This window comes from Camelus ferus, chromosome 9 (assembly GCF_009834535.1).
Source record: "Camelus ferus isolate YT-003-E chromosome 9, BCGSAC_Cfer_1.0, whole genome shotgun sequence".
In the NCBI taxonomy this organism is placed as follows: domain Eukaryota; kingdom Metazoa; phylum Chordata; class Mammalia; order Artiodactyla; family Camelidae; genus Camelus; species Camelus ferus.
In genome coordinates this window covers 59,360,231-59,372,703 of record NC_045704.1, presented here as the reverse complement: position 1 = coordinate 59,372,703, position 12,473 = coordinate 59,360,231, and positions in this window count along the sequence as shown.

Genomic DNA, 12,473 nt, shown 5'->3' with positions numbered 1-12,473 from the left:
CCTTGTCATTTATGCTCGTTTCTTTGTGCCGCCTCAATGGTGAACTTATTTTAGGTTTCTGGAAACATGTCGCACATGGTAAGCGGTTATCAACATTATCAGCCTTGGATGCTTGTCTGAAAGATGGTGCCTTCTCTGGGGGAAGGAACATGTGGGTAACTTGGGGGCCATAATTCCCTTAATATTTAGACTCTTCTCCAAGGTGCTGGACTGATTTAAACCGACCTCAGCCTCTCAGCTGTCATCCACATTAGATGGTGTGGTCTTGAAGTCCCCCTTCACTGGCAGTTGGTTTGATTCAGTGCTAAAGGCCAGGTTCTCTTGAGCTTGACTTTGGTCCCAAAATCATTTCAGTAAGAGAACCAGAATAACTTCAACTCTACTATATACAACTGCTACCATGGTTTCTTCACATTTGAAGAGCAGTGTAGAAGTGATCAAGTGATCCTTGATTGGTTGATGGAAACTTGGAGGGTGTAAAGAGAAACTGTTGACCTTGCCCGGTCACCAACTTGCTTCCAGATTCCTCTGATCCAGTTCTCAAGCATCCCCAGCCCTGCCCCTCCCATGGCCTCTCTTCTGGGCTAAATTTCATTAACTCCAATGATCTTCTCTATAACTGTCATCAAAAAACTTGGTTTTTTAACTGTGTAAAATCCTTCATTCCCTTGCCTGCGACCTGCCTGTTGCTGCTGCTCCTTAATCCTTCCAGTCGGAGGATGAGAACTCTCTGGAGTCCTTCCAGATCACTGCTTTGGAGTGTTCATTGGCTGACCCCTCCTCTGACGCTTGCGCCATCTCTGTCGCCCCCTCACTCCTCACTTCACCTGGCACCGTCGAAGTCCAGGTCAGTGGCCTCTTCAGCCAGCCACTCACACTGGCTAGACTTTGGATCTAGAACTGCCCGTGAAGGCTGGAATGACTTTCTCCTCCCTCTGTGGCCACAAGAACTAGGATCCATCAAAGAGCAATTTTACAGTCTTGCTATGTTTGCCTACGAGCCAGCTCCAGGATCCTCTTCCCCCTCATCTGTACTGCGTGTTCCTTCTGTGATGTTCCTCAACTCTGCCTTTTTGATGTTGCCTTCACCTCTCACCGGGGTTATTTCGTGAGTCAGTTCCTTTGTCTCCCCACCATTTTTCTTGACTCATCCAAGGGCTCTTTCTCAAACATTCTGACTTACCTGTGCTCCTCCCGTACATTAAAACCTGCTTACGACTGTGCTGTGCAAGGGTGGATGTCAGACTTCGACCCACGAGGAGTCCTTCACAGCCCGTCCCGGCCTCGTACCTGCTCTGCCAAGCAGACCCTGTTCCGGTTCCTGAGCACACAGTTCCTCCCGTGCAGCGAGCCTCGAAAATCAGCTGGGATGTCGCACCCTCCCTGCTGCTCTTTCTACTCCTGTCCATCCTGGGTTGCGTCAGTTCTTCACTCTCATTGTGAACACCTGCTTGTTCCGTGTTCCCCTGCCTGCCTCCCACACAACTGGCATAGATTGGGTGCTTCAAATGTTGAACTTGATGCTTTTGTCCCTAGAGGACTTGGCCTTGGGCCACTCGCAGCGAGGAGGCTGAATCCTGCATATTAACCTGGATGTGTTATCATGCCCACTCTCATGCTAGGGAACGTTTCGGTCCAGGCATTGTCCAGAGCAGTGTTTACAACTTGTGTGGGCAGCGGTGGTGCTTGGTTCCCCAGAATGAGTAGTTACCTCGTGGACACTGGAACGCTGTGGGCCACAAGCTCTTGGCCTCCTAAGCAAGGTCAATACTTATGGCTGCAATACTTATACTCTGTCGTTTTCTTCTGAACTCCCCACCCACCTCATACCCTCCTGGTGTTTTAGTAGAACTTCTCTTGAATCCCCTCTGAGTGTGAATTCCTCAGCATTGGAGCCCTGCTCCCACTGCCACCCAGGATTCCCAGGACTCCAGGAGTACACTTTCCAGTACTGGGGAATTTTTTTTTCCTTCCCTGTCCAAGTAGTGACTGGGGTGGGATAGTCACATACCTGTAATTTGGGATTAACGTCTGCTGGAAGATACTAAGAGCATTAACAGGACCTGAGAGGGTTTACCAAACAACCTCTAGGAGAGGCCCAGACCAAAGCATCAGTGTGACACACCCTCTACTTCCTTACCTTCGGGTGCAACTTCATCCCCTCCAGAGGCCCCCAGCTCCTGTGCATCTCAAGGCAGGTAGAGCTGAGAGGCAAGCCAGGGTGGAGCCCAGTCTGGGACATAGTCAGGAGCTGGATGGCAACATGATGAGTGTCTGGTACCCACCAGCACCACCCAAAAGCTGAGTGGGAATTGCTGAGGTCGAGTGACTTCCTGCCCGAGTGATAGGACTGGTGCTGGGCCCACAGTGCTGGCTCCTTGCCTCCCGGCCCCGTGCTCCCTCCTGTCCCACCGGGCTGCGTGCCTCTTCCGAGGGTGAATGCTATCGAGAGGAATGTGCTGGCCTGGCAGTTGAACCACATGTCCCTCGCCTGCTTGACTGGCATCCTTCTCTTGAGCAGATGTCTGTGCATGCTGCCAACAAGCCAGGGAAGCTGGGCCATGGCGGGAGGCTCGGGTTCGTGCCTGGGGAGGTGATGCCTCACCGAGCTCTGAGCAAGCGGGCCGACCTGTCCTGGCCACGGCTGCACCGCAGATCTGTTTTGTCAAAGTGAGTCACCGCTCAGGCTGCCTTTTACGCTAAGAAGTTCCTTACAAGTGGTCCTAGGGGAGGCACAAGAAGCAAGAGTGGCCTGCCTCCTTTCAGATGCTTACCTTAGAGGGAGGGGTCTGAAGCTACGCTGTGTGTGTGTGTGTGTATGTGCGAGTGGGGGGAGGGGGGAGGGAGGAAAGGAGACAGACGACACAACACTTCTCCAGACTCTTCCGAACAATTTGAATCCATTCAATATACGTAGTGTCTCTGAGCCTTTGCTCAAGGGATCTATCTGTTGGAAGCTAAAGCCATGAGAAAATGGAGTGACATGGCTCACGTTTGACTAAGGCTTTAGAATTCACCACATGCCTGTTACCTGCATGTCAGCTTCTGGACCTCAGACCTGGGGGCAGGGAGCTGCAGGCCCACTTTACAAACAAGGGGCCAGAAGCTCCCAACACTCTGGAGCTGCACAAGTTTTCTATCTTAGGAGAGGCAGGGCCTGTGTACCACAGCCTGCCTCCAAGGCCCTGTTCTCTGATGCCCCTGAAGGCTCTCTGTAAACCATAAATCACTGGCAAATGTTGTTATGCCAGAGGTGTTGAGTTGCCTGGTAATAGATCCGCTTCCACTTGTGCAGGAAAGGAATTCCTTGGACAGGCCAGCAGCTCTTCTCAGAAAACCCTCCCTTTCTGAATCAGGTGGGGGAAACTGGTGGTGGGGGAGCCTACTGCAGGCTCCCTGACATGTTGGGGGAGTATCGCCGAGTGCCAGGTCCTGTGCTGAGTTAGCATTTCATCTCCCAACATCTCGGAGACAGGGTGGTCCTGTTCGCAGAGGAAACCAAAATGTTGTGCAGCGGGCAGTGCGGGACTGGCCCATCGGGCGTCCGAGCTTTTAGCCCCTCAACGATGTGCTGTTTTGCCTTCACCCTGTGTTTTCCAGGGTAGCAGGTGGAAGAGGCACAAGAGAACAGATATCCTGCCTCCCTATAGGAGCCTTTGGACAGGAAGGCGCTCACCTCCCAGCTCTGTGGTTAGTAATGGAATTAAATGGAAGCCAAGGAGACGGACTAAACTGACGCGTTAAAAATAAAAATCAGGTCCACTGACTAAGCTGAAACAGGTGCCTATATAGGATTGGGGTTGACATACAAATTTTTCAAATTAATTAATTAATTAATGTTTTTATTGAAGCATAGTCAGTTTACAATGTTGCATCGATTTCTGGGGCACAGCACACTGCTTCAGTCACATAGGAATACACCTATGTTCGTTTTCATATTCTTTTTCACTATAAGTTACTGCAAGATACTGAGCACAGTTCCCTGTGCCATACAGTATAAACTTCTTGCTTGACTGTTTTAGATATATTAGCCAGTTTTAATTAGAATTAAAATTGCAAGAGCATCCTTTTTTCCCCTTAAGAAGTTACATAATAGAGGGGCATTTAAACTCCCTGCAAGCTGGAGGAGAGGGTGAGGGAGGACGGGAAACCAGCTTGCCCACAGCTCTGGAACAACAAAACCTAGAAAGGAGGGGACTCAGAAAACTAATCACAAAACCCAAAGCAGTTCCTGGAGTCAAACACCTGTTGATGTTCATGCACTAAATTTAGCGGTAGTTGGGTCATCTTATCCTTAAATAAACACTAACTAGGCAAAGACATTTTACCAAAGAATCTTGACATTGGCTCCTACAGGCTGGGAGGAGCAGCCTCGGGGCAGCCTCTAGCTCCTCTGCCACCCTGGCTCTTTCAGGTTCCCCCGTGCTTCTTCCCTTCCCTTAGGTCGACTCTGGGTACTTGATTGTCCTTGTGCCTTGTGTCCCTTTCCCCAGTGTGAGGGATCGGTTTTCTTGGCCTTCACATGATCGGCATGGGTACGGAGGTAGGGGGCGGGGCGGGAGAACAGCCCCGGTCCCCGCTGCACCTGCCCGGCCCACAGGCAGCTAAGCAGCAGGCTTATTTTCCATCCCACATGAGACGCTCCTGAAAGGAAAGTGATTCTTCCTTGCCTTTGCCTCTTGAATTTTGGCTGCTGCTGAATCAGGCACAGCCCCTATTTCAGGAAATGTCAAACTAGAGGTTTTGCTGCTGCAGTCCTGGGCTCTGAGCCTGGTGGGCGATGCCTACAGCCTCTTGCCTGAGTGCCAGTCCCATAACCCAGCAGGGGACAAGGGGCCTGTAGTGAGGAGGACTCTGGAGAGGCAGAAGGGCCAGAGGTCCAAGCCCAGCATGCTTCCCCTCCCCCCCTGCCTGCTCTTATAAACCACTCCAAGCCCAACTTCACTCTGGACAATGCAGGTGATGATGGTACCCAGTTTGGGGTTGCTGAGAATTAGAGAAGCAAGGTATTTGACATAAAGCCCCAAGCTCCAAACCAGATGGTATCCATTCCTTGGTATCCTCTGCCTCCCGGGAGCTTACAATCTGCTTGGGGAGCTAAGAGACACCATACATGAAAGCAATAACATTTGTGTGCCACAGATTCTTCGGTTCTGTTGGACATCAGGAAGTAAATAGTAATACTGGCTGCAGTTTATGGAAAGCTACAAGGCCAGTTAAGGGTGGCACCTGTGCTCTCGATAATGCTAAGACAGCTCTGCCAGGTTAGTGGTGGCAGTCCCTCCCCCAACCCCACCTCCCACTTAGCAGATGAGGAACCAAGGCTCAGAGAGGCTAAGAGACGTGTTACAGCCCGCACAGCTGCTGAGAGGTTGATCAGTCTGGCCTGAACCATTCCACACCTGGAGCCAAGATGGTGTGGACCATGTCCAGCTGGGGTCCGGAGCCTGGGGTGCCAGCCAGTGCTCTGTGCTGGCAGACCGCCCCATTGCCCAGTGGCCCATGGGGTGCAATATCATCATAATTCCTACTAGACAGCCGATCAGCCTCCCTTCCAAGGTGTTGCCAGCTCACACAGTTCCCCGGAACTTCAGACCCGCTTCCCCCACCCCTGTGCTGGGGGTAAGCAGAGAATGGAAGATACTGTTCTGGACGACGACAGTCAACTCGCTATACAATGGACTCATTTTGTTCTTTTGATGAACAACTTCCCTGTACCCGGAATTGGAACCTACACGCTGAAAAAGCCCAGAACCCTCCTGCTCCAGGGTGGCAGGCTCTTTTGTAACTGTGTGACCCGCTGGTTTTGCTGGGGTGTGCACATTTCTAATAATAATGGTGATGATAAACAAAGAGGACTTTGCATGGCCGGGGCGTTTCCTCTCTCCAAAGCTGCTGTTTCAGATGTTCCTCCACTGCCTGAGCCCCAGACCCAGCCCCCTCGGTCCCCCACCAGGCCCTGCTCCCCCGGACCCGGGACCCAGCAGCCCAGGGAAAGGGCAAAAATGGGGCTGGAGGGAGACAGGGCTTTCCCTGCTGGGATTTCACAGGTTCGCATTCCCCAGCACGGTTGTGTTTTCTCTGCCAGACAAGGGCTTCCCCCACCCAAGGAGCATTCAGTGACTTCCAGCACGGTCAGCGGCCGGGGCCTGTGGGAGAGGACAGGTGGAGAGACCCTGCCCTGCCACGTGGGATCAGCTTGGGCGAGTTTCTGATCTGGCCATCGTGGAAACCAATTAGAGAAATAACTTGTTGAGGACATAACAAGGGTTTTTCTAACCCAAGGGTCAGCAATTTTTTTTCTGTAAAGGACTAATTAGCAATCATTTAGCCTTTGTGGGACATGGGGACTTGTCACAATTATTCAACTCTGCTGTTTTGTTTTTTTTTTTTTTTTTTCACAAAAACAGCCAGAGACAATATGGAAGTAAATGGGCATGACTGTATTCCAATGAAACTTTATTTATGGACACTGGAATTTGAATTTTGTATGTTGTTTTTTAGTGAAGTATAGTTGATTTACAGTGGTATGTTAGTTTCAGATGTACAGCAAGGTGACTCAGTTACACATATATATAAATCTATTCTTTTTCAGATTCTTTTCCATTATAGTTTATTACAAGATGTTAAGTATAGTTCCTTGTGCTATACAGTAGGACCTTATTGTTTATTTATTTTATATATAGTAATGTGTATCTGCTAATTCCAAACTCCTAATTTATCCCTACCCCCTTCCCCTTTGGTAACCATAAATTGGTTTTCTATATCTGTGAGTCTGTTTCTGTTTTGTAACTAAGTTCATTTGTATCGTTTTTTTAGATTCCACATATAAGGGATACCACATTTTATTTGTCTTTCTCTGACTTACTTCACTTAGTATGATCATCTCTAGGTTTTGAATTTGAATGTTGTATAGTTTTCATATAGCATGAAATACCATAATTTTCCCCAACCATTTAAACCGTGAAACCCAGTCTCGCATGTTGGCCGTATGCAAACAGGCAGAAGGACAGATTGGGCCCCTGGCTGTAGTTTGCCGACCTTTGCTCTAGATGCAAGGCTGCTTCACAGCAAAATACTCCTCTTCCTTTTCGTCCCCCTCCAACTGTGTCCCGGAACGACTGCCAGTCCTGTTACTCGTGTGCCACCAGCCTCCTTGTGAGCTGCCTCCATCCTGCCCCCTCAGGGTCTGGCTGTGCTGGCCCGCAGCACCTGCCAGCCTGAGCTGCTGTCACCATGACTGTGAACTTGAGCCTAGAGGTTCTAGCCAGGTGGGCATCCCTGCTCTCTGACCCCAGCTGATTCTCGTGGCCCACTTTCCACCATACCTGTCAGGTGAGGAAGCCCCTCTCCCTACCCGTGGTGGGGTCACAATCTCTTTTATGTTCTCAGAAGGGGTGAACTCTGTCCCTCGGTTCTTCCCAGAGTGCCCCAATATTACAACTCCTATTAGGCAGACTGGTTCAGCTCCTTACCATTCATCTCAAAGAACTTAGGACACTTCACTTGGGACTCTCAAGTTGTACCCCTCAGCACTGAGTCAAACATATCTTTCCTGCCCACAACCCCAGGATCTTAAGATGCTCCCCTAAGACTAAAGCAAGCCCTTTGTTCTCGGAGCCTGGGGGCTGACTCTCAGACTCCAGAGATCTTTACCACTTCTTTCAGGGGGTCCTGGGGCTGTTTGAAAGCTGACTGTACCCCTGGGCTGGGCTCCAGCAGGGTCTGCCCCATCTGGCTCAGACCTCCCTGGTACCCCTGCAGCAGGCACATGGGTCACTGGAGGTTCCGAGAAACAATGGCCAGACAAACCAAATGCCTGAGGAGAATAGGTTCCAAATGGGAGAACCACTGATGTTCTCCCTAAAGAGTCCAGAAGGTGGTGGTGGTGGTGGTGGGGTCAGGGTGACTAGCAGCCGTTCAGGTGGTCAGGGGACAAGGTGATGGAGGGGCCGTACTGAGAGGGAGGGTCTCAACCCTGCCAAGAATAAGTCAAGAAGGGTCAAAGCCAGAAAGAAAGTATCTGAAAGACACTAGGCTTCACCAAGTGGAAGATGGAGGGCACAGCCCTGCTGCCGGGGGCAGGGGAGAGTGGAGCCAGCCCGCAGGCTCAGTTCCTCCAGGCGTCTGTCTTTTCCATTCAAGAGGGCACAGGCAGTGAGAGTGAGGAGTGGGTGAGGGCCAAGGAGTGGGATGGACTTTGCACTGCCATTTCCCAACACTGTGTCTTTCGGTAAGTTATTTAACCTCTTTGTTTCCTTGACTATAAAAGTGGGGATGCTTGCCGGCTGTGGTTAGGATAAAGATTAAAGGAGATAAGGTTAGTAAAGACCCTGCACCAAGCAGATGGTTAATAAATGATAGCCTGTGTGTGTAGGCACGTCTATGTGTGTGTTTAAACAGGGCGATTCTTCAGTAAAGTTGAGCCCTGCGTTTTGGTCTTGGGATTGCCTGATTAAAATCACCTGGAGGGCCAGTTAAATTCAGATTCCCCAGATCCCACCCCAAGATTCTGATTCAGAAGGTCTGGGTTGGGGCCGGGGAGTCATCCCCGGATAATTCTCACGTACTTGGAGTTTGGACACCACAGCCATACGAATTAAGGAGGAGACGTACCACGGGAGCAGGGATAACTGGGGGTCCTTGGGAGCTGGAAAACTGAACCTGGTCTCAGAAGATGACATCCCAGGGCAGGGGAAACACTTGAACATGGGATCACGTGTCGCAGTTTTCAACAAGGTAAAAAGGGAACCAGAAATGGCAACCCAATAAGCGAGATGCCCACACCTAGTTTGAATTTTTAAATGGTTGCCCACATGGATCAATGAGACCAGTCTGCTGTCCTTTCCTTCGAATTTTAGACCAGGGTGCAGAGAGAGAGTTTTGTTTTTGTAATTTTAGTTGACTGTTGTTAAAACATTGCATTTTTACTTCAGATTTTGGGGGAAGAAAAAAAATCATTGTTCCTGGTGAGGAACTGTGTACTGAATAGTAAGAAAAATCAAGGCGATTTGCGGTTTGTAGCATGAAACTGAGTCCAAGAACTGAAGTCTGCTCGGAGAGTGGCGGTAAGTGGTTTTCACTTCCCGTGATAAAATCCCCAGTCTTGAGGGGTTAACTCTGCAAGGAGAATGTTCCAGGGAGAAGGGCAAGTGACCAGGAGTTCCTCCTGCCCTTCTGGAACCTTCACTCTAGCGGCCCTGCTGCTTCCACTGGCCTGGGGTGGGGTGGGGTGGGGGGCGGGCTGCCCCTCCTTTGCAGACTGCCCCTCCCCCCAACCCCCACCGCATGGTCACCAACACTCTTGGTTCCCCGGAGCCCGCTGAGACAAGCTGGATGTGTTTAAAAAAAAAAAAAAAAAGACACTTTATTAAATTTTAAAGGAGAACAAAAGGAAAATAAATATAGAAAGAGCAAGGGTTGTAAACACAGCATCATGTGAAGAGCATTGGCCCCTGGCACTCCCTGAGGTAAACTGATCCCTTGGGCTCCAGCCCACACCATCCCTGGCTGGCCAGCCCTGTGCTCTAGCTCCTAGGGGCTGGCTCCCTGTCTCAGCCTTCACTGGTGGGGCCACAATTACTGTCACCACTACTCCAAGGCCACCTCCTTGACCTCTTGACCCTTCCTGGGTCCAGATCAGAGTCCAGGGACAGTTTCCCTGCTGCTCTTTACCCAGGATCTTCTCTTTCGGTTGTTACATCCACTGAGACCTCGCTGTGTTGGTGAGACCGCTGCCTCTTTCCTGTACACGCCTAGCTGTGGCATTCGGATCACTCATGACAACTTCACCAGTGGCCTGCGTTTCCCACCTCTCTTCTCATCAGTCAGAAGCCCTGCTTCCATGGAGTCAGCCTGTTCTTAATCCTTCAGTAACTCCTGATTGCCTCTAGAAAGGCTCCAGATCCTCCACCATTGGCCTCAAATCACCATCCAAGTCTCTCTCCCATTCCTCCCATCCCTACCCCCCTCCACTGAAGCGTCCTTGCTGGTGAGAAGGGAAGATGGGGTGACAAAACAGTCACTTTATGCGTAGACACTCACCAGTTCCCACTGGTCCCATCAAAGCTGGAGTGAGAGCCTGTGGGGCACGGGCCTGGAGGCCAGGAGACCATGTCCTGGTCTGGTGTGTGCTGCCATGCTGCTTCTGGCAAGGCACTGCCTCTCTCGGCTGCTGTTTCTTCATCTGCAAAATCCTAAGCCCATCTGTAGGGGCCTCAGGCCACAGGTCTAAGCCCAGCCTAATGCACAACGTCCTTTGTGACTCAGAATAGCTGTGAAGGGCTCAGGTGCTCAGAGGAGGCCTGACACAATGTAGGGCCCTTGCTAGTGTTGGTAACAGGAGTGTATCTGAGGGCCTTTCTCTGAGCTCAGCCTTCTCATGAGGGAGAAAGGGGTCAACTCTCCTTAGTAGGTGTGTGGGGAGTACCTGCCCCAGGCCAGGCGTGGTGCCAGGCACTGGAGATCCCAAGATGGGTGAGAAGCAGGCAGGGACTCCTGCAGCAGGTGAGGAGCTCATGGACTCCTGGGAAACACTGTATAAAGACACACAAGTGTCACACTGTGGACGTGAACTAAAGCAGAGGGTATAATGAGAGGGTCTCATTAGAAGGGAATGACTGGGCAAGACCACCCTGGAGGTGCCTTGGTGCTGGGTCTCACAGGATGAGTTGGTCTGTCTGTGTGTGCTCCAGGGACCGGGGAGGCAACGGGAGGCCACTGAAAGCTTCAGAGCAGGAGAGTGACACCATCAGATCTGAGTTTGAGAAAGATCACTGTGGTCACTGTGCTGTGGATGGAGAGGCAGAGGTGAGATTGGCCACAGGGAGGCTCAGCGGTGGCTCAGGGGACACATGGTGAGGGGGCGTAGATGTGAACTTGGGCTCAGAACAACTCGTGAATCTTTTACAAAGGTGAGCATCCCCAAATATAGCTTTATAGAATTTGTTCTGTAGACTCACAGGCATGTGGCATGCTTGTTTATTTTAATCAGTCATTGTGTTTTATCTCCTGGAATGTTCTCCTCCATTCTCCCCAAATCAGCTGTCTTCTTTATCTCACCCAGCACACCCCACAACACACAGGACAGTCTCTCAGCCCCACCTCAGGCATAATCAGCCTCATAGTGGAAGCCAAGGAAAGTGTCTAGTCTGTATTTCTCACGGATGTGCTTTGGGATTATGGGGAGCACAGTTCCTTGTGGAGGGACTGCCACGCATGGCAGGACACAGCATCCTGGCCCCTTGAGGGAACTAGGTGTCTATTGCATCCCCCAGTGATTATGACAGCCAATGCCCCTCTATGCATCCAAGCTGCCCTTAGGGGGCCAGTACTTGAATGATGACTGTTCATGTCCCCACACATGGCCCTGTCTCCCAGACAGCTGCTGTATGCAGGTGTGTCCCTTGTCTGCCATAACCTGGAAGACCAGATCCCAGAGACATCATCAATCATCTCAATCTCTCCAATCAGGTCAGCTAAGAGGACAGAGTTCCCTGCTCCCCAGTCAACCTGCTTGAATGCCTAAGATATCTTTATTCTACCTTTATATTTGGTTGAATTTAGCTGGACATAAATTTCTAGGCTGGAAGTCATCTTCCTTGAGAAGGCTAAGGCAGTTTTTCATTGCTGTTTAGCTTCTAGTATTGCTGTTGAGAAGTCTGATGCCACACTAGCCCCTCATCCTTTGTGTATGACCTGTCCCCATTATCTGCCCTCTAAGGGCCTTCTCTTCTGGGATTCTGAAATTCCATGATAAAGTGCCTCGTGTGTGTGTGTGTGTGTGTGTGTGTGTGTGTGTGTGTGTGTGTGTGAACTTACATTCACTGCACTGGGCACTCCATGGGTCATTTTAATATGAAAGTCATGTCCTTCCATTATGGGAAATTTTTCCTTTATTATTTCTTTGCAAACATTTTCTTCCTTTTCTCTTTCTGGAATTTGATTAATCAGACGTTGGAACTTCTGAGCTACTCCTCAATTGCTATTGTTTCTCTTTGGTTCTCAAACAAATTCTCTCTCTGTGCCTGTCTGTCTCTGTCTATCTATATCTTTTCTTTAAACTTCTGAGTGATATCCTTAATATCTGGAACATACTTTCTAAATTTTCTGTTGAATTTTTAATTTTTGCCACGAAGTTTTGACTTTCAAAAGTTCTTTATAATACTCTTTAAAAAAAAACTTTCTATTCCTATTTCTTAGATGCAGTATCTTCTCTTATCACTCTAAAAAGAATATTTACACATTTTGCTGATACTTTCTCATGCTCCTTTTACTCCCTTCTCTCCAAGCTCCTTTTCTCTGTTTATGTGTTTTATCCCATCTTTCATTTAGAGACTTTCTTCAGAAGGTTGATGACCCTTGGCTGTGCATTCTTATTTCACTTAAATATTAATTAGAAGCTCTACTCAGTGCATGAGGCATGCTTAGAGTTTCCAGCCTTCTCTGCAGAGAGATGAGGCAGGTACTCAGCC